Source organism: Corvus cornix, chromosome 3 (assembly GCF_000738735.6).
Source record: "Corvus cornix cornix isolate S_Up_H32 chromosome 3, ASM73873v5, whole genome shotgun sequence".
NCBI classification, from domain to species: Eukaryota; Metazoa; Chordata; class Aves; order Passeriformes; family Corvidae; genus Corvus; species Corvus cornix.
The window spans coordinates 11,294,313-11,314,041 of NC_047056.1; positions in this window are offsets into that span (position 1 = coordinate 11,294,313).

Sequence of the window (19,729 nt, forward strand, 5' to 3'; positions counted from 1 at the left end):
TCTTTCTGGCGCCTGCAAACAAGTTTCATAGTCCCAGAAACATTTCTGCGTGAGGTTCTCCTCAGTGCAGGGATGGGAGCAAGGCAAGCCAGCCTGTTGCAGCTTAGGATGACACATTCCCACTGAATCCCAGTCCCACAATTCCTTAGTGAGTGCCATGCTTGTTTGACTGTGTACAGACCAGACGCTATAGAAAAATGTAAATATTTTTATGGCCTGGTTCGCTTAAAAGCCTGTCTAAGGGGAAAGGAATGCTGTGCACACACACAGCAGAACAAATTTAATGAAAGCCAGAACCCAGAGGTATTCTCTAACCCAGAGATGGAGTGCTTTGCATTGCTAAAGGGTGGTCATTTGGTACATCACAAAGACAGCGTGGAAGTTGAGATAACACAATTAATAATGAACTCTCCAACACAAAGCGCTGTCCATCACCATGACCTCACTCTCCTCATGGACAGAAGACAGAGCTATTCACTCATCTCCTCTTGCTTTTGAGAAGTGGTCAAAGTGCCCAGTTCTCTCTGTACTGCTGCGGAGTTTTGGTGGTGACAGAGCCAGGCTCCTTTGGAGGTGAGCAGGGGAAGGACAAAGGGCAGTAACAACCAAAAAAACCACCCTTCATGAAATAAGGTCAACAAAAGTCCTGAGCTGAGGTCCCCAAGCTGTGACCACCAAGAGTTTCCAAGAACTGCAGGTTACACCTCTCCCAGCACAACCCTTAACAAAGACCCTTCCCAGCGGGAAGTGCAGCCCCCAGCTGAGAGCTACCAAGGTGGCAGAGGAATCACTGCTTGCTGTCAACACAGCAAGATCTTCTGTCTCTCCAGCAGCAAGATCACAGGCAGCCAGCACCACGAACAGCTGACAAAAACATCCAAGGAAGCCCAGACCTGCCTCACCCTGCTCTCTCTTTAAAACGTGATGTTCACATCAACTCTGAAAGTTGGAACTTACTTACAACTTTATGTTGCACCTCCTTGTCTCTTCAGATGTTCCCACCACAGCTGGGCACAGCCTCTGGCGTGGGGAATCACCCATTCAACCCCCATGGATACATCTGGGAGCACTGGGATGCAGCTTCAGTGAGGCCAGAAAAGACACGCAAGGCTTGCAAAGCTTTGGAAGAGAGCCCAGATGCAACACCAAATAAGAGGTAAGAGAGGTAAGCCCTGCACAAAGCTTGGCAGAATCCTAACGCCCTTAATTTCTTTAGATACATTTATTAATTATATCTTTTCAAATCATCAGTGCTTACGAAGTTCAAGTTTAACCCGGGGAAAAAGAAAAGACTTAGGAGGATGGATTAAAGCCCATCTAAATATTAAAGCCATTTTTACAGCTAAACATTAAAACTATTTCAAATTGTTCCCTCAAATAGAAATACTAAAATTATGTTAAATGTAAGGCTATTTCTCCCCATTTAAACAAGTCCTTGGCCTTGCCTGCATGCTTGAAAAAAAAAATCAAGTAGGCAGGGTTTAGGTGGGCCAGGATGAAAGCACAAACATCTTGAGGTCCATGACAGCTTAATTTAAATTGCGGAGTGCAGGGTCTCCAGCCACAGGGTGACAGCAGCCCAGCTGCTTTCTCAACCCCTCCAGCTGTCAGGAGACCTATCCCTAGGCTTTTGGTCCAAAAATGCCACTGGAGCAAATCCTCAGGACATTTTCCCTTTGACTCTAGGCCTCACAGTGATTTGTTGCTCCCTGACAAGCAGCCCCATCCTTTAAACCTGGGAGACAGCCCCTCTGACCCCTCCAGGTGCCCTGCTGCCTCCTCCCCTCGCCCCCACCCTGCTCCCCTCCACCCAGACACTGCCCTGCCTGAAAGCACGGGGGAAGCTGATCCTTTCCCCTTCACTTCCATCAGCAGCCTCTTTGCTCACCGAGCAGGGCTCTGAATGTTTTCTGGCTCCTGGGTGCTCCTGGGGGCCTCTTCCCGTGCCTCTGAATTAAGAAAGGCTTCCAAGAGCTGAATGCAGCTGCAGCCACCAGCCAGGCTCATGGTCCTGTTGGTGCCCAGCTTGGGGCTCTTCCCTTGGGACTCTTCTGTGGCCTCACTCCACTTTTCCTGCTCTTTCTGGCTTCACTTACAGCCACATGTGAACAATGCACCCTGTGTGCACGTTCCCCACTTGGTGGCTTGTAAAACACTTTTAATATGCGGTTTACAAGGGTTCTGTTTTGGGCTGAAATTGTTCCCCTCAGCAGCTGAGCAAGGGTGAAGGGACTGGAGATGTTTATGAGGGCAAGGTGGGAGGTGACAGTGGGGTGGGAGGCTCTCAGGTCCCTGGCAGCTCCAGCATCTGGCACTGCAGCCCCAGAGAAGCGATAACAAAACAACATTCCCCCCTGAGCTGGCACTAGCCCCAGCAAAGCATCCCCACTTCCAGAAGTGACATTTTTTGAGGATAAGAAATGTTCAGACTTGGTCAAAACCAGAAATAACCTAAAGCCACTGGAGCATTTGAATCTATTTGTGACCTTTTCTTCCCCAGAAAATTGCAAAAAATACTACTAGAAACATAGAAGGAGTAAAGAATGGCATTTTGATTAAACCGAATCATATGGAAAAACAGCACCTGATGATTGTATAATAGAAATATATCCTAAAAGAGAATTCTCATGAAAAACAACGTTTGACTTCGAACCACCAGGCAGCCCAGTTTGTGATAATTTTAGGTCCCTAAGTTCCAAGTGCTCGAGTAACTACATTAGACACAGTATCCAAAGTCCAGTTCCTTACTCAACATTAATAACATTAATAAAGTTTCAATTGGAAAAGGTAACATAAACTTCCTGTCCTAGAAAGGGCTACTACAGGCAATTAAAGCAGCAGGGGAAGGAGGCAGTACTGTACTCTGACCAGCAGATGCAGTGTTCAAGTCTCCTTCACAGCAGTACACGTTCTGAAAGGGAAGGCTGCTATGCCTTGATTTTACAGACATATATTACAAGATGATGTAATCTCCACCTCAAGTGCTGACAAAACACACTTAAGGATTCTTTAAGGAGGTCTTGCTACAGTGGAAGCGCAGGGAAATGTTTCAGAGCTCCCCAGAAAGCTTAGCTGAGATGACCTCTTAACAGGTTGAAGTAATGTTTTTTCCCCCTTCAGAAACACCTGCTAGCAGCAGCTCGAGGATCCCATGCTGGATCCCTGGTTTGAGCTGCTTTGTGCCACGATGCCATCAGAGCAATCCTCAGGCAGCAGCAGCAGCGCCGTGGCCCAAACCTGCCCTGCTCCAGGGAGCAGAGACAAGGTGCTGAGCCCACTCTGCTTCTGGGTGAGGCCTCAAATCACCTCTTGGGCTGTTTCTTTCATTAGGACAGCTTAGTGATTATGATCCCTCAGTGCATGAAGCCAACACCACCTCCCATTTCTTCCTGGAAATGCTGCATTTCTCAGCTGCACCTCTCCCTGCAGTGGATGCACTGATGGAAGGCTCCTCAAGACACGTTGGGAAGAAGAAACCTCATCCAACTTGTGGCCATATCCTTTGAGTTCTGAGGCTAGACAAGATTTGGGTGGAAGCTGTGATTCCAAGCTTGAAGTTGCATCAGACAGGGCACTCCCAGCACTGCAGATGTACTTTGGCTTGCCAAAGGTGTACAGAGAGGCTCCAGAAATATCTTGGAGGTCTCGGTGTTTTTTTCTTTTTCATAAAGGTTTTCCTTTAGTTCAGCCATTTCATCTGTCTCTCACATGAACCTTCTGAAGCAACATTTTATTTTATTTTATTTTATTTTATTTTATTTTATTTTATTTTAATTTCCCAATATTGGTTCCTGGAAACCACAAAGGGTGAGGGAGTCCGCAGCTTTCAAAAAAAAGAACATTTCTCTTGGCATTTTGATTACTAATACTGCCACTGCATTCCATGTGCAAAAACAGGTTTCTGAGAATGTGAAGACTTTTAAATAAAACACTATGGTTCAGCAGACTTATATTTCCTAGCTACACTTGAAAAAAACCATGCAACCTTATTCCCCTGAAAATTACAGTAACACATTTATTTTGGCATTTATTCTCCTCCTGCTTCTCTCTGCTCCACACCCAAATGTCAACATTAGAATTTACAACCTTTGCAAAACAAGTGTTTCCAATGTTTTGCTGCTCCCTTAAATGAGCTTTTCAACCATGCATTGGCCATAGCCTAAATACACCCTGATGGCTTTACAAAAGGGATAGGGAAAAAACTTTCTTTCTCTCATCTCTACATAAATATTTTTGCCTAAAACTAGCCAACAGCTTGAATGAGAAATGATGGCACATGAAATGATGACAATAAGTGAAGTTTGTATCAATTAACCTTAGGAGCAGAGAGAGGGAAAGAGAGAGAGTGTGTGTGCATGTATTAGTGCCCAGGCAATGTTACAGTGAACAAGGTCGCTGCAGAAGTAAAGAGGCACCCAGAGGTGTCCGAGGCAGGGTCACCTGGGCAAACACTATTTGCCCTCCCTGCACATTTACAATAGAGCCTCACATCCCAAATTGTGTGCCATTTTTCCCACACCAGATAATTCAAGGTTTAGCAGGGGTGGCTAAATGTTATGCAACATCTGGTCCTCATCACTGTTTGCTGGCTTGTGCCTGACATCCTGTTCATGGTTCCAGCACCTGGAATACAGAACTATTCAGTTCCCATGCAGCCCTGTGAGGTGCCCATCATAAGGATCCTGGCTGCTTCCAAACTCCAATGACTGTAACCATGGAATTCCTCGGTGAACCAAAGGAATGGTACTACTTCTTATTTAGGAGGTGTGCAAGTGACCACAGAGATGGTCACAAGTGCCTTTTTATTTCAGTGCCTAACTTGGGATTTTTTGAGGCTGGCACTTCAGAGGTAACCACATCCAGCGCCTGTACCCTGTCTTGGCAGGGAGGGAGGGATCAGCCATGCCTTTGCCTGGTGGTGAGATGGCTGTTCCCTCTCAGGAGCTGACTATCGATGCCCCTCCGTGGTCACCTCAGCCTGGGCTCCACCCAGCTCCCTGCCTCCCCGGCAGCTTCCTGCCCTGCTAGCACAGCACATGGAGGAGGGACAGCGGGCTGCACTTGCACTCCAGGCTCTGCCCTGGCTGCCAGTTCATTAATGGATAAAATTCAGAATGATAATCCCAATCCACAAAGCCATTGCTCTGGGGTCAATTAGTTCTGCAGCTGCCTTGACCTGGACGCCCCACAGCTAGGAAAACATTCGCCTGCCCCCGCCACAGATTTCCTGGGAGCAGGAGAATATGCTCCTTTGCCCTCAGACTTGACTTCAGCTGTACTGGATTGCCTTTAGAGAGCCTGGAAGAGCTGGCTCATCTCCAAACACTACTGAAATCAGGAGTCCAACTTCTTTTTCCCATGAATTTTGAGTCATGCCCCAACATGGCCCTTCATTTTCCCTTTGCCATAATGTCAAATTTCTTACTAAGGCATTTCAGGTAGGAGTTCAGCTGGGATGGAGCAGGCTGTGCTTCTCCTGGGCTGGCAGGAAACAACAGTCCCTAGACATTAACATCATGGACATGTCGACACGGGGAAACGTATGGCACCAATTAAGACAGTATCAACAATTATGCAGAACACAGTTGAGTGGATTAATTTGTTGCCTGGAGTAAAGGCTGCCAGTACGAAGCTGGCTGTCAAGAGACACACTTTCATCTTGCCTGCTGCCTGGTGCCAAATATTAAGAAGCCCATGTGCACTAAGGATGATCACTGGGTTTCTTTTTCCACCAGCACTCCTGGAGCAAGGAGGGCACAACCAATTAATGTCTCTACATGCTGACTTCTTTCTTCTTTGTAAGGAAAAAAAAAATACCCAAAGCCAAACCCACACGTTAAAAGAAGTCCCCAAATGATCATTATTCCCAAAAACACTAAAGTAAGAACTACAAAGTAACTGGGAAAGGATAGTTCTCTTCTTGCTCAGAAAGGTTTTCTTTTGCTGAGGGGCTGACGTGATAACTCATTTGTCAAACACACTTTTTCCCAGTTCTCTGAGCAGAGAGATGAAAAATGGTTAAATCATCTGTGTGACTTTTTTTCCAACTTGCTATTTTTACACTGACCAGAAGGATACTGACACCCTCTCTTTCTTCCCACCCGTTCTTTGCCAAGGAAAATGCAAGATTACCTCTAGCAAGTTGTGACTAAGTTCTCCTGCCTTGCCAAATACTGTAAGAACAAGCAGCTGATTTTCCCGAAAAACCTTATGTTTGCAACATGCTACATAGGTCTGTGGCTGTCAGAGTATTAAAAAGCAAAGAAAAAACAAGGACTTGTAAATAATCACTTACTGCATTAATAAGCAGCAGCATTTGAATTCCTGCTAAAGCTTTGTACCAGCTGTGCTTTGTCCCAAAGTCCAATTAAAACAAAAAACCAACTGCTTATGCTGGTTCCTACAATATAAAGGATATTTAACTACTCTCCATAAGCTCTGCTGCTGCTTCCAGTGCATCTGCTCCCACATCAGGCTTCCATTTGTCCATATTTAGCCCTGTTAAACTACAGCATGCCTACCTGAGATATAAATTACCTTGAGGCTTGGAGTGATGCCATCCCGAGTAAGGAAACTATTCCTAACTCTGCACTCCTTAATTTAATGCAGGCAGAAGTCCCCTGCCCACTTATAACACAGCACATACTGACGACAGTTGTTGATGGAGAAATCCAGTTTTAATCCAACATTCCCAGTAAACACATTGTTCTCGGAGTAGCAGAGCCATGAAATCTGTTCTTTTTCACGAGGTTTATATCCTGTGTGCCTCAGTCCCCGAGACATTTATAGCATATTTGCAGCTTGGCAATATTCCCATCACAAAACCTTCCAGATCCTTCCTATTATCTACTTCCAACACCTCCACTGAACTCTAATGCATTTCAGGGTGCTTTGCCCCATTTTTCTAGCTTAGTGCTCATTTTTCTTCTTTTCAAGAGCTGTGTGTCCAGGGTTGTTTTCTTCAGGGATTTGCATAGCTCCAACATTCTCCAAACAAAAAGATAAAATCTCAAAAAGGCACTTCCTGAAAAGTTATTTCTGCAGCCAGTAATCCTCTGCCTGCTGCCAGGCACACCATCTTGCTTGGGAATACCAGCCTGGATCTGTGCTGGATGGGCGACACCCCCCTTCCATGGAGAGGAGAGAGGCAGTTCTCAAAGCACAGGGGGGAAAGGCTCCCCCTTGGATGTTTTCCCCCTGGACAGAAGCTCTGCCTGGCACACAGCAGCTCTTCATACCCATGGGGTTCCCCCCAAGCACACAGATGCCTCCTGCCCTCCAGCACTGCCCGCAAGGTGCTCTGCCCCAAGGCTCCATCTTATCTGCTGTTTCCAGGCGCTTCTGACACAGCCTAAGGGGCAGGGAGGGCCAGCAGTAACGCCAAGGAGAACCGAGGAAGGTCAAAGCAGGACAGGATAAATTGTATCCATTCAGACGTGCCAAAATCTGATTTTTTCCTCAATAAACTTCTAAACATCTACATCATTAAGAATTTTGATGAGGAGGGAAAAATGTATTCCCTCGTCTTTTTCCTCCTGCTAGCAACTTAAATAAAAATATTTCCTTCTAAACATCTTTTCACTATCACCTTTTTGCCTTTTCTACCATTTTTTTTTCTCTTTTATTATTTTGAGCTCTCACAACGTGAAATGTTTTCAGAAATGTCAAGCTAATAAAACATCCAGAAAACAATAAAAAATATGAGAGAGGAAAACAATGGCAAGACTTTGTTTAGCCTTTTAGATTAAGTAGCACAAGAAAAGGAGGAGAAAAATAGTGAACTTAAAATCCCAAAATATCTACACATCACCTCCGTTTAAAAAATATCCTAAGTTTTTATGTGGAAAAGTACTTCTGAACACATGGAGATGGGCATGTTCTGAAAGGTAAGTCAGGTTTCAGTGAAGCCTCATTTTTCTGCAGGGGAGTTAAAAAAAGGACAGCTCATTACAATGAAGGTTTAGTCATCAGCATCACATGATCAGTGATTAAGAGGAGCATGATTCCATGTAGACTGCTTCCTCATCAAGTCAGGGTAAAGGGGGGCTTCAGGTGGCCTTGGATGATGGGAGAAGATGCAGGACAGAGCATGCTCTAAGGGCAAGGGCAATTTTAGCAGCAAGGGCACTGCTAATATGGTCATGAACTCATCCTCCCACAAGGAAGAAGAGGGTAGAGCCCACATGAAGCCCACGGGGCCTTCTGCGTGCGTGGAAATAAGAGATAGCAAAACAATCTGATCCAGCCTGCTTTTAAGGAAATGACTCGGCCATTCAAACATACTGAAATATTAAACGTTGTTTATGTGTTGAAGGACTTGAAAATTAAAATTTGTGAACTTTCCAGTTCACAAGGACAGGAAAGTACGAGCTCAAAAACAAAGTCAATCCTCCTGTGAAGCTCCTTATGGGCACCTCCTGAGACATTTCATCCTGATCTGCACCTGCAGCTCCCATATCCAGAGGGAAGCCAGCTCTCCATAACCAAGTCTTCCCGAGCAGCGAGCACACAGCAGCGAGTCCGGGCTGGATCCCGAGCACAGCTCCCTCTACATCCTCCCCCTCAGGGAGCACTCACAGCCTCAGACTGTACTTCACAAGCCAAAATCTGCAAATCCATGGCGCTCTCTAGTGTTTTGGTTCTGCTCAGGAGAAACACGAGCATCCCAAGGCACCGACATCCTTCCAGAGAGCGTGGTACAAACATCCAGGCAGAGGGATGCCCAAGGCCTGCTGTTCGTTCATGAGTTTACCAATGTTCAGGTTTGTTCGGGTCGGACTGCACCTTCTGGGGGATGCTGCTCCAGCTGCCCGGCTGTGACCCCCACCTGCAGTGCCTCCAGGGCAGGCATCTAAGCAAAACCAGAATTTTAAGCCACATTCCTGATGGACAGAGCAATTTCAGGAAAGTTTCTGATTCCAAGATTAGGTCCCTGCAGACTCTATGCATGATCCTGTCAGCTCCCAAACTGGCCACTGGTGATGTGTAACACAGGTGGTCCCTTCGGGGTGCAAACTCAGCGGGAAAACGCGCATGGAGGAGCTGTCCCACACACGGCTCCAGGGAGGGCTGTGGCAGTGGGACAGGGGCAGGCACGGGGCAGGCTGAGGTCCTGTGGGTGCCCTTAGCCACGATGAACAGCAGCCTCCATAGAAACACCAGCCCTTCCCTAATGTCCCACCTCTCCCCATCAGCGCTTCACCCCGGCAGGAGACAAGGAGCACAAAGCACATTTCTAGCTATTGAAGGCAAGCGCAATCCAAAAATGCAAGTGCTCTGTTTTGCTGTTAAACAGCTTGCTGGTCCCTTTGTTAATGGTTTCCTACTCTGATACCATGCCTCTCTTTCTCCTGTGCTTTCTGAGGCTGACAATTCACGACAGAAATACAGCACATCCCACAGACTCACAGCCTCAGGTCCAACTATGTCTGCCAAGTGACAAGATCGATGTGGCAATTTGCTGCAGAACATACGAGATTCCGTCTCCTCTCCCTCTTTTTCTCTCTCTCTCCTCTAATATACATTTCAAATTAAATCAGCATCCAAAGGGAGGAGATTCCTCTAGTGCCCAGGAGAACATATTTTCTCCGAGCTCACAATGCTGGCTGGTGATGGGGGGAATACGCTCGCACCGTGTAATTGATTTGATGTGTGCCATGTTTCAGTGGGATAAACAGCACCCCCTGGACTCCTGGCACTCCAGCATCTCCAGCCTAAGCTCCTTGTTACTGGCATGTTGGGAGTCCAGTGAAGACACTGAGTAGTTCTGACATGGAGATAAATGCTCTTATCTTCAGCTCCCAACGTTGCTTCTTCGAATAAGCACTCTTGACAGTTTTCACTGTTCAAGCTGCTCTTCAGCAAGGGACAGCAATAGGAGGAAGCCTTTTTAAGCCACCTTTTTTCAGCAGACTTCTCTGCTGGGAGAATGAGCCAGGCTTGCCATCAAGCCAGAGGACTTTCAGGGCCCCCTCCAGGCAACACATTTAAGCACCTGAATAAACACTCATTTTAGGCTTATCTGTTGCTTATCTGTTGCTTTGTGGGCTTAGCAAGTCCCAGAGAGACATTCATCTGCAGAACCTTGGATGCAACTGCAAGACACCAGCAAAACTGTGCATTCAAACTGTGCTGTACCACCAAGAAACCTTCTTATTTTACAGCCAGAATGTGAGAACATAAATTTTAAAGTACCTTTTAGGGGGTTTGGTGCCAGAACCAGAAGAAAAGTCCCTCAAGTCCCTCAGCCCTTGATGTAGCACACTATCCCTCAGCTCAGCCTGTGATGCCAGAACATGGGAGTGAAAATACTGCTTTGTGCTTCTCTCTCCTCTTGCTGCAAGGCTGACTACAGACCACAGACCTGATCATTAAGCCACAACTCAGCTGGAGCTCAGGAAAAGCCCCACTGATTTAAATGGATTTAGGATTTTGCTCTCTGCTTCTCTATACAGGGATTAAATAAATATTCTCCTGCTAGAAAAGTGCCACACAGGTCTGCCCGAGTTCAATGGGATCTTTAAAGTAAAGACATGGAGAAGTTGCAATAATTTCTAATGGTGTGCCAGAGGGTGAGTTGTAGGGCCAAAACAATATTTCAGGCACTGTAAATCCAGTTCATCTGTCTTTAATAGATGGAACGGACTTTGACACAAAAAATGAAAAACATATAATAAAGAAAAAGGTCCAGGACAATAAATTGCCAGAAGAAATTAAAAAAAAAAAGCCTGAAGTGTATCAGGAGGGAGATGTCTAGAGAAACAGTAGGTCTCTGACAGACCAAGCAAGCAGAGGAAGCAATCAAGTAGGGAGGTTACAACCAAGCCAAACAATGTCTTTGCAGTCAGTATTCACACTGGAGTATGATTGGGGTTAGAAAAAGGCACCAGAAAAATAGCTATTGTGTAGGTCCCTGTCTATGCTGAGACACTACCTGACATGCAGGAATAAAGTAATAAGAGCAGCACTGGAAAAAATCAAGATGTCCTCTGGAATTGAATCAGCCAGACTGACAGCAGCTTTCTAAATGCACTGGCCAACAAAGCAAGTGAGCTCCTGACAAGAATATGGAATTCATCTTCATACAGCTGTTACTGCAGAGGGATCCAACAAGGCCAAGATCATTGTGGGACGAGCCTAACAATTCTAAAATGCCCAGCCTAAGAAAAACATCTGAGAAAAGTCACAGAGCTTGAAATGAAAACCCCTCAGGCCAACTGCAGTTGCAATTTTTTTCTTTTAAGTCAGTGAAGTTACTCTGAATTCGTAGTGGAGGAATCCAGTTTTGATACTGGCCAGAGCACTCTGGAAGAGTCTTTGAACTCTGGCAATGAAACATTCACCTGCACAAATCAACAAGCCTCCATCTGTACCCAGTCCCTAGGCTGGTAAGAGCGAGGAGCTGCAGAGCTGTCTAAAACAAACAGTATTTTTGAATAATCTGCTAAAATTATCAGAGAGGAAATAAACTGTATTTTATTGGACTGCGTTGAAAAGCCACCTAGGCTGTGTGTGCACTTATATTTCAGGATGAAGTTTTCAATTCATCCCCTCTTTACCACACAAAATGCCAATCAAAAAGCAATCCTGTGTGTGGAAGACACAGGATGCACACTAACCACTAAACTATATTGCCACAACAAGAGTGAGCACCCTGTGGATCCACAGGGCACATTGACTATTAGTGTCTGAAGTGATGAAGAATAGACAGAAATAGTAACCACAGCTGGTTATCAAAGGCTCATTCAGGCTCCAGCTGTACAAATTACAACCTCTTACTGAGGAAGCTCAGTGATATATTCAAAAAACAAAATGAGAAGCATGTTACAGATAACAATTGAAAGAAACCAGCCAAATACCTGATTCCCACCAACCAAACTTCTCCTGCTCTCAGCAGGATTGAAATTTTAGCTTAGAACAAACAATTGCTCCTAATTTGGCTTTGACAGGGACATGTTAAGGCACCTTCTGAAAGATAACTGGAAAAAAGACATTGATATCTTACAGATGTTAGATAGATATGTTTCAGTCTTGACTTTAAGACACATCCTAGTATGTCACAAACTCTCAACTGTATAAGCTATCTATCTGAGAAACTGTGTTTCTATCAATTTAATAGCTACAGAGACATTTCAGAAGGTGGGAACATGCTGAAAAGCCAGCTCTTTTCAATGCATCTCTATTTGGGAGCCCCAAAGCAGCTGGATCACTTGCCATTTTTCATATGCTGGGGCAGTATTTGTCTGTGGAGTATTGCAGTTTCCAGAAACTGGTATGAGAAATTAATCAGCCCAAATATCAGCCAACATTTACAAATCAAATAGCATTTAAATCTGATGAAAGTCATGACTGAAAATCCAGGGGCAGTTAGAACAGGATTTTTAAACTACAATTTCTCTGAAGTATTTGAGACTAGAAAGACACTTACACATAGGCAAAAAGGGACAAAATCCAGGTTAAAGAAATCTGATGAAAAATTCTACCTCAACTAAAGTCTACATCTCAATATCTTCTCAGTGTCAAAGCAATATGAGCTGAGGCTCAAAGGGAGCAGGCTGAATGAAGCCTTTGCTGCCTCCCAGACTCTTGTGATCATTATCCTTTCTGCAGCATTCCCACATGAAAAGCTATTTTTCAGCCGAGACTCAGCAGAGCTCTTAAGCACGTGCTGAACCCAGTCAAATCAAGACTGGACAAGAAACAAACTCTCAATCCATTAGGCCTTATAAAGCTCACTGCAGGAGTGCCTAGTGAAGTCATGTGGCTTGCTTCACGTGCAATGTTAAAGATCTTCTTTATCCAAAAAACCCCAAACCATACCTTTAATCCACTTCAGCAGAGTGCCTCGTGCTCTCAGGACCCTGACTGCACACAGGACGGAAAATAGGGCTACACTGGTTGGCTACTCTTAGCAGAAACAAGCCAGCCTCAAGGAATTACAGCTTTTTACCCATTGCACTGAAAACTGATGAACCTTCTCTCACAGATAATCTGGCATTCTGAAGCTTGGTTTAACTTGGCACTGGTCCTTCTCTCTGCTTTGAAAGGCACACAGAAAAAAAAATTGCTCTAAGATATTTACCAGTGAAGTTCACTGTGGAATAGTAAAGAAACATTGAGATCAGAATGGAAATAACAGAAGAACAGGTTTTGCAGTTGACCGACTCCACCCTTTGCCAGAATGAGATTTTGGGACATGATGGCTGGAATAAAGTGCTGTCAGTCCAGGCTCTGAGGCCACCAGAACCCACTCCTGGCACAAGGCAGTTTTAAGACAGCTTTGTGCACCTCTAATCTAATTTCACACTGGGGCAATTCATGAGCTCCTCTATGCTATGTCTGCTGCCAAGAGATGCTCCTGCAAGCAAGGGACCTCACTGACAAGAAGGGACTGTCCAGAAATTTTTTTCAGTGGCTCTTACACTAGGATTCCTTGAGGCAAAGCTGAATGCCATGGAAATACTAGCAGCTTTAAGATTAATTTGCAAACTCAAGCAGCTAACCCAGATGTGATGTTAAAGGCTCTCCATGTCTGACAAGTGAGATTTTATTATAAACAGTCTTTGTGAGGACTGCTTGAATTCACCTCCAGGGTTCTTTGGTCTCACACTTATGTAAAAAAAAAAATCATTTCCTTCATATTATAACACTCTGAAATCCACTTTCAGCACAGGAGCAAATACTGACTTATGCTGTCTCAAGTAGGTGCTTGCCTTTTTATAAATAAATTCACCTGCAGTGACTATAAAGCAGTAACAAGGCTCCCGGGGAATGCTATATATGCACGTGACACATGCTAGTGCATTTTAGGAAAGTGATACAGATTTTGGAGATTAGAGGATAATAAAATGAAGAGAAATAACTCCTCATCTGAGTCTTCAAAGGAAAAGACTAAAATGTGGATAGACTCCAGCTTTATAGCAATTCCCTCCCATTCTGCATTTGGCATCAGGTTCTTTCTGATTTCTTTACTCAGGCATATTTTCCCTCAGGGGAAATTCATTACAGTTAGAACACTGCCCATGATTTCATAATACGTATTTATGGAGTTAATCAGACTCGCGTCTCTCAAGGCGTCTGTTGCTCTGCTTTGGTAAATTCCTAATTATCCCTGCAGGACAGCAGTGTCAATCCTGAGCCTTCCTACAGTGGGTTGCCATGTTTCATACTCAAGGAAAGGAGATGTTCTTTAGGTGTGATCAACACAGGGTGCCTGGTACCGCGGTGGGCAATTTGTAGTGTACAACAGAACTCTCCTGGTGTATTCATCTCCTGAATCTTTTCCTGTGTCTGCCTGCTAGATTTCCTCTCAAGGAACGCAGGGGAGCCTTACTGTCATAAACATCCAGCATTGGTCCACCTTCCATTTTAATTACTTCTTACTGGCCATGGTGGCAAAGTATGTAATTGGTCACACTGTAACACAAAGCTGCAACTGAAGGTTTTAGCCCTCGTCTTCCCTCTCCACTAAACTGCTGCAACTCAGTAATGCCACCGAGGCAAAAATCGGGCTCAAACTGAGCTAATTCAAACTAAAGAAGTAAGAAATCACAGCACAGTAGGACTTCTCGGCAGACTCCAGTTTTTCCCACAGGTATCTCTGGTTGTCCTTCCAACATGTATAAACCTGCCTCTTGATGTGGATGCTACAGTTTAGAAACAACACTTTGCCTGCACAGTGAGCTCAGCGCATTTCTAATTAGAGCTGCTGCACCAGCTTCATGTGTTTTAAAATACTGTTGTAGTAAATCCTGCAGCTGCAGATTCAATATTTCATAAAGGCAGAGTTTGAGGGGGAAATTTCCTCTTAATTGAGTTCTGTAATAAGGCATTTCAGGGAGAAAGAGGACAAGGGTGCAATCTGGATTTGATCCTTCAGTCCTGTCCTCCACTATGAATGGGAACAATTCAGCATGCAGGAAAGGAATTCCTTGATTTTAAGCAACATCTTTATAGTAAGAATTCCTCTAGACTTTCTCCAATCTTAAACACCACCTTATAGACTCTGGTTGCACGAGGAATCCCATTTCAGAAGACAAATAGAAATTTTACATTTCAAAGACAGCAGGCTGGGGAGCTCAAAATTATCATTTGTACGATGACAGTAACTATAACAGCTGAGACTAAGGTGCAATGGCACAAGTAGCCAGCATGTACCCACAAATAAGAAGGCCCTGCCTTAAACAATTGAAAATGTAATGAAAAAAAGAATTAAGCACTCTTTGGAGCTTCTGAGAGTCACCACACTCTTTCTGCTTACTACTTGATGAGAACTTGAGCCAAGTTAGTTTTGTCTGGCAACACAGCAAAGAGCCTAAAGCCAAGAGATTATGGAATAAAAGTAAATAGGGAGCCAAACCCACACCACAACAGGGCCATATTGTAGGTTGCAGTACTGTTGCACCAACATCCCCAAAAGCATAACCCACATTGTTGGAAGCTAAAGACCAGAACTCTGGTGGTTCTTAGGCAGTGAGACCTGTGGGATTCCCAGTCATTCTCACAATCTCTGTCTCTCACAAGGATGAGGCGTTGGCCTGGGCGAGAAGAACAGACAAAGGAAACACAGTGGTGCTGACCTGAGAACACAACACCCTCACATTCATATTTACCTTTGCACTCAGCAAAGCTTCAAAGCAGAGAGAGAGATTGTTCTTGCTTAGAAATCCAAATTCAGTCATCCAAATGCATATTAAAGAATCCAAATATCTAACCTCAATTTTGGGTGCTGCTGCCACTCCCATTTAAATTCTGCAGAAGCTGTGGCATACTCACACTGTTAGGCATTTATGTAACTGTCCAAATAGGAATTTAAAGACTAAAAATAAAAACCTTAACCCTGAGATCAGTCTGTTAACTAAACAACAGTCCTCTCTGCCTTGTGGCTTCTTTTTTCCTAAATGATCAAATTATGGGTGTTATCCTCCATCACTCACTCAGGGTTTGGGCTCGGGCTAATTGCAAAGGATGTACAAGGCAGCTGTCACAGGGACCTGTCAGCAGTGTGCAACAGCAGAATCAATCCTGCCTTTGCACAGCTGATGCATGCCACCTTGGAGGTACATTTTTAAATACTGTGCCATCTTGGGATTCTGCAATAAAAAGAGAAAGCACTGGAACTGCCAGGGTCCACGTCCCAGGAAATCTTTGCAAGAGTTACACAGACTGCAGGTGAAGCATCTGGCATGGTACCCAGGGAACACAAACAGCCTTACCATCTGGAGAAGCTCAGACCCACAAAACATCATCTGGGAGAGCTTAGATCTCTGTAAAAGTAAAGAGTCACATTTTAAAACTTCCATACACCTCGATTTAGCAAAACAACAAGACTCGATCAGTAATCAGTAGAGAATGACAGACACATTCAGCAAGCACATTGCTCCTTCCCATAAACAGCCTTCTGGGGGACCCCACCAGGAGAGAAGAGGTGAAGCCTCTTTAATTAGTTTGGATTGTACAAATAATATTTAGACAGTTAAAATTATGCATGAAAGATCAGCTTGCCTATCTATGCAAAGATGAGACCAAGGCTGAAGCCCCATCAAGGATCTTTAGTAAGAAACTGGCTCAAAGTCCATTCACTCTCAGTAACCTTCTCATGTACCACAAAAATCTTGAATACTTTTGCAACACAAACAGTAAAACTTGTTTAATAGCCGTGCCAGCTTTCAGACTTTCCCAGCATGCTTGACAAAACTACGAATCAACAAAATAAAACAAGCCAGGGAGTGGCTCTAACTAAATGCCAATTACAGCAAGAAGAAATTCAATCTGCAGGAGCAAGTAACAGCCCTTTCTTCTTCTTCTTCTTCTTCTTCTTCCTCTTCTTCTTCTTTTTCTTCTTCTTCTTCTTCTTCTTCTTCTTCTTCTTCTTCTTCTTCTTCTTCTTCTTTCTTTTTCTTTTTTTTTTCCTGCTGTCTTTATGCTTAAGACTAAAATAGCCAAGATATATTTAATGCAGGGAATCCCTGCAGTGATATGTACTTGAGAATACTTGACACAAGGGCCTGGGCTAAGTCTCATCAGCAACAATAATTGTTTACCAGACACAAATATCCCATAGGTGTGAAATTAAAACCTGTACAAGTGACACACAGAAAAGATTGTCCTGGGGGATCACAAGGCAGAAGCACAGCTGTGAAATTACTCTGGCAGACACTGACACAGCTTTCAATCACACACATTAGAGTCTTCGTGGCATCTGTAATTTGTTAAAACTCCCAATCTGCCCCTTCATTCTGAGGACATGGGGAGGAAGCAAGCCTGTACTCTGCCTGCCTGCACATACCTTGGCTCAGCAGCACTTTTCACATGTTTGCCAGCATTCCTGCTAGAACACCAGGCAGGTATCAGGGAGCAAGCAAGGAAGGGAGTCATTTCTGTTGCTCACATAAGGGGACAGCAGCACAGGCATGCCAGAGAAAATAGCTTTTGTGACATTCCACACCAACACTTCCAGAAATACAGCAATTGTGCTTCAGGTGCAAAGGTAAACCACTGGAACCATTTAAATGAACTCTGCATTTCTGAAATGCCAATTGTGCAAAACTGCTGATATTTCATTTCCACAGATATACTGCATCTGGTGTTTATGGCTTTGTGTTGTTGCCAGAGAGCCCCAGGAGCTTTGGTCTGGGAGCCAGGCCAGTGTCTACCAAGTTAGTTGGACTGCTGTGGATACATAAAGATCCAATATTTCTCTGATTTAAAGCTTGCAGGCAGATTTTTCAGAGACTTTTGTTTTATTTATAGCTAGCATGTGTGGAGAGAAATAAAGCAGTCATTTAAAATGCTGGGCCACTATGAGCCTATTTCTTCCAGTTTCATATTTCAGTACCTTATTTTGAAGCACAGAGAACTGGAAGTCTGGTTATTTCTACGTAAACATCCATTTGTGAATTAGACAGAGATTCAGCAAGGGAAGGCCTCTCCATTAAGAAAGGAAAAGGCCAGATAGAGTTTTGTCACCAAAGCTGGAAACATGACACTATTTATACAGATGGTCACTGTCTCTGTTACAGCCATGTAACAGTTAAGTGCTTTTCCTTCTCCCACTCCTTATGGCACAGATTCTTGTCCTTCTGTTACAGAAAGCTCTGACGTGTCAATGGAGATGCCCCAGGTATTCTGATCCTTCAAGTTTTAAGGTTTTCTTCCACTTGAAGGGATGCTCTCCATCCCTCCCTAGAGAAAATCAAAATAATTCTGATCATTAAATTGCTAAAAGATAAAAATTTAAAAATAGGAGGCTGCAGTCTAACAAAAATCAAACAGAATTAGTAAAAACAAAGAGTTTCTCTTCAGGGAATATTTTAAGGCGCAGACAAAAATATTAAACAAAAGTGTGCACAACTTTGTTTTGTGGGGACATGCAGGATGCTCGGCCATCTGCTGAAAATGGAAGGCTGCCAAATATCACAGAGTCACACCTTGAGTCTGGAAGCTGAGCCTACATGGCAAATCCATACATTTCTTGTGGTGTCTGCATGCCATCAGCCTTTCCTTTACCTTTTACTCAGTTTTACACTTTGCTGGCTGCTAAGCTGGACTGCTTCAGTTTTTACAAGGGCAGAGCCCAATTCTGCAAAATAGCATTGGCTGCTGCAGAGCTGCTGGCAGGACACCTGGCTTTATGCTTGAAGGTTTTCAGAATTGGGGAACGTTAGACAAGCAGTGCTTGGAAGATTGGGGTCCCCACTCAAAGCCACTGGCATCAGGAAAAGGCATAACGTGTAGTTCAGGAAAAATTCTTCCATCTTTCATTCAGAAAAAGTAATCAAAAGGAAAAATCCTTTAAGGCTGAACTTTTACAGGCCACCAACTTATACCATGAAAAAAACCTTGAAATTTCCACGAATATCTGACTTAATCAAAACTCTGCCATACTTTTAATTCATATAAACCTGTTTCTTGTGTCTAAGTAGTTGAGAGTATAGGATGAGAGTTTCTGTAACTTGAAGAGTGGTTAACCAGGTCAGGACCAAGGCAACAATAGTAAAACAATACTTCTGGCCATCTCATTGAACATCTTGCACAGATTCCTCACCTTGCCTCTGTCTATAGCAGAGAACTTTATGATGATACTGGCTAAACAGTGCAAAAGTCACCATTACAGTTGTTGAGCCCGAAAGGAAATAATTTCCAGCACCTACTGGCAACTGGCAAAATAACAGGTACAGACTGCACTTCTTAAAGTTCAGAAACCCATCCAACATTAATGCTGGTTTTCATATGGTTTCCTCAAATATAAGAATGATCCTTAAACTCTTGTATAATTTCAGTTATTTTTTAATGCAGATTCCTGCTGGCATACCCACATTTGGAGAAGTCCTTAGGAAAGTATCTGTTGTCAATACTACACCATTCATCAGCTCAAAAGCCAAATGGATTTCTCATAACTCCTGCTTGTTTACCCATCTTTCTCTGTAGTCCTCCCAGTGGGATAGAATGAAATTAAATTTAAACTAGGATTTAAATTATTTAGTTGGAGATAATTGAGTTTGGGAAGTCGTACTGGAGCACGATCACCCTGGGAAGCAGCTGAACATGATTTGAGGTGGGGGAGCAGAAGAAGTGAGCTGGCATGCCTGGCCGAGTGAAGGTGTCCCTGCCCATGGCAGGGGGTTTGGAACACTGTGGTCTTTAAGTTCCCTTCCCACCCAAACCATTCTAAAATTCTATGTCACATTAGGAACAGAAAATTTCTCACAGTAAAATGCGCAAGCTGCTC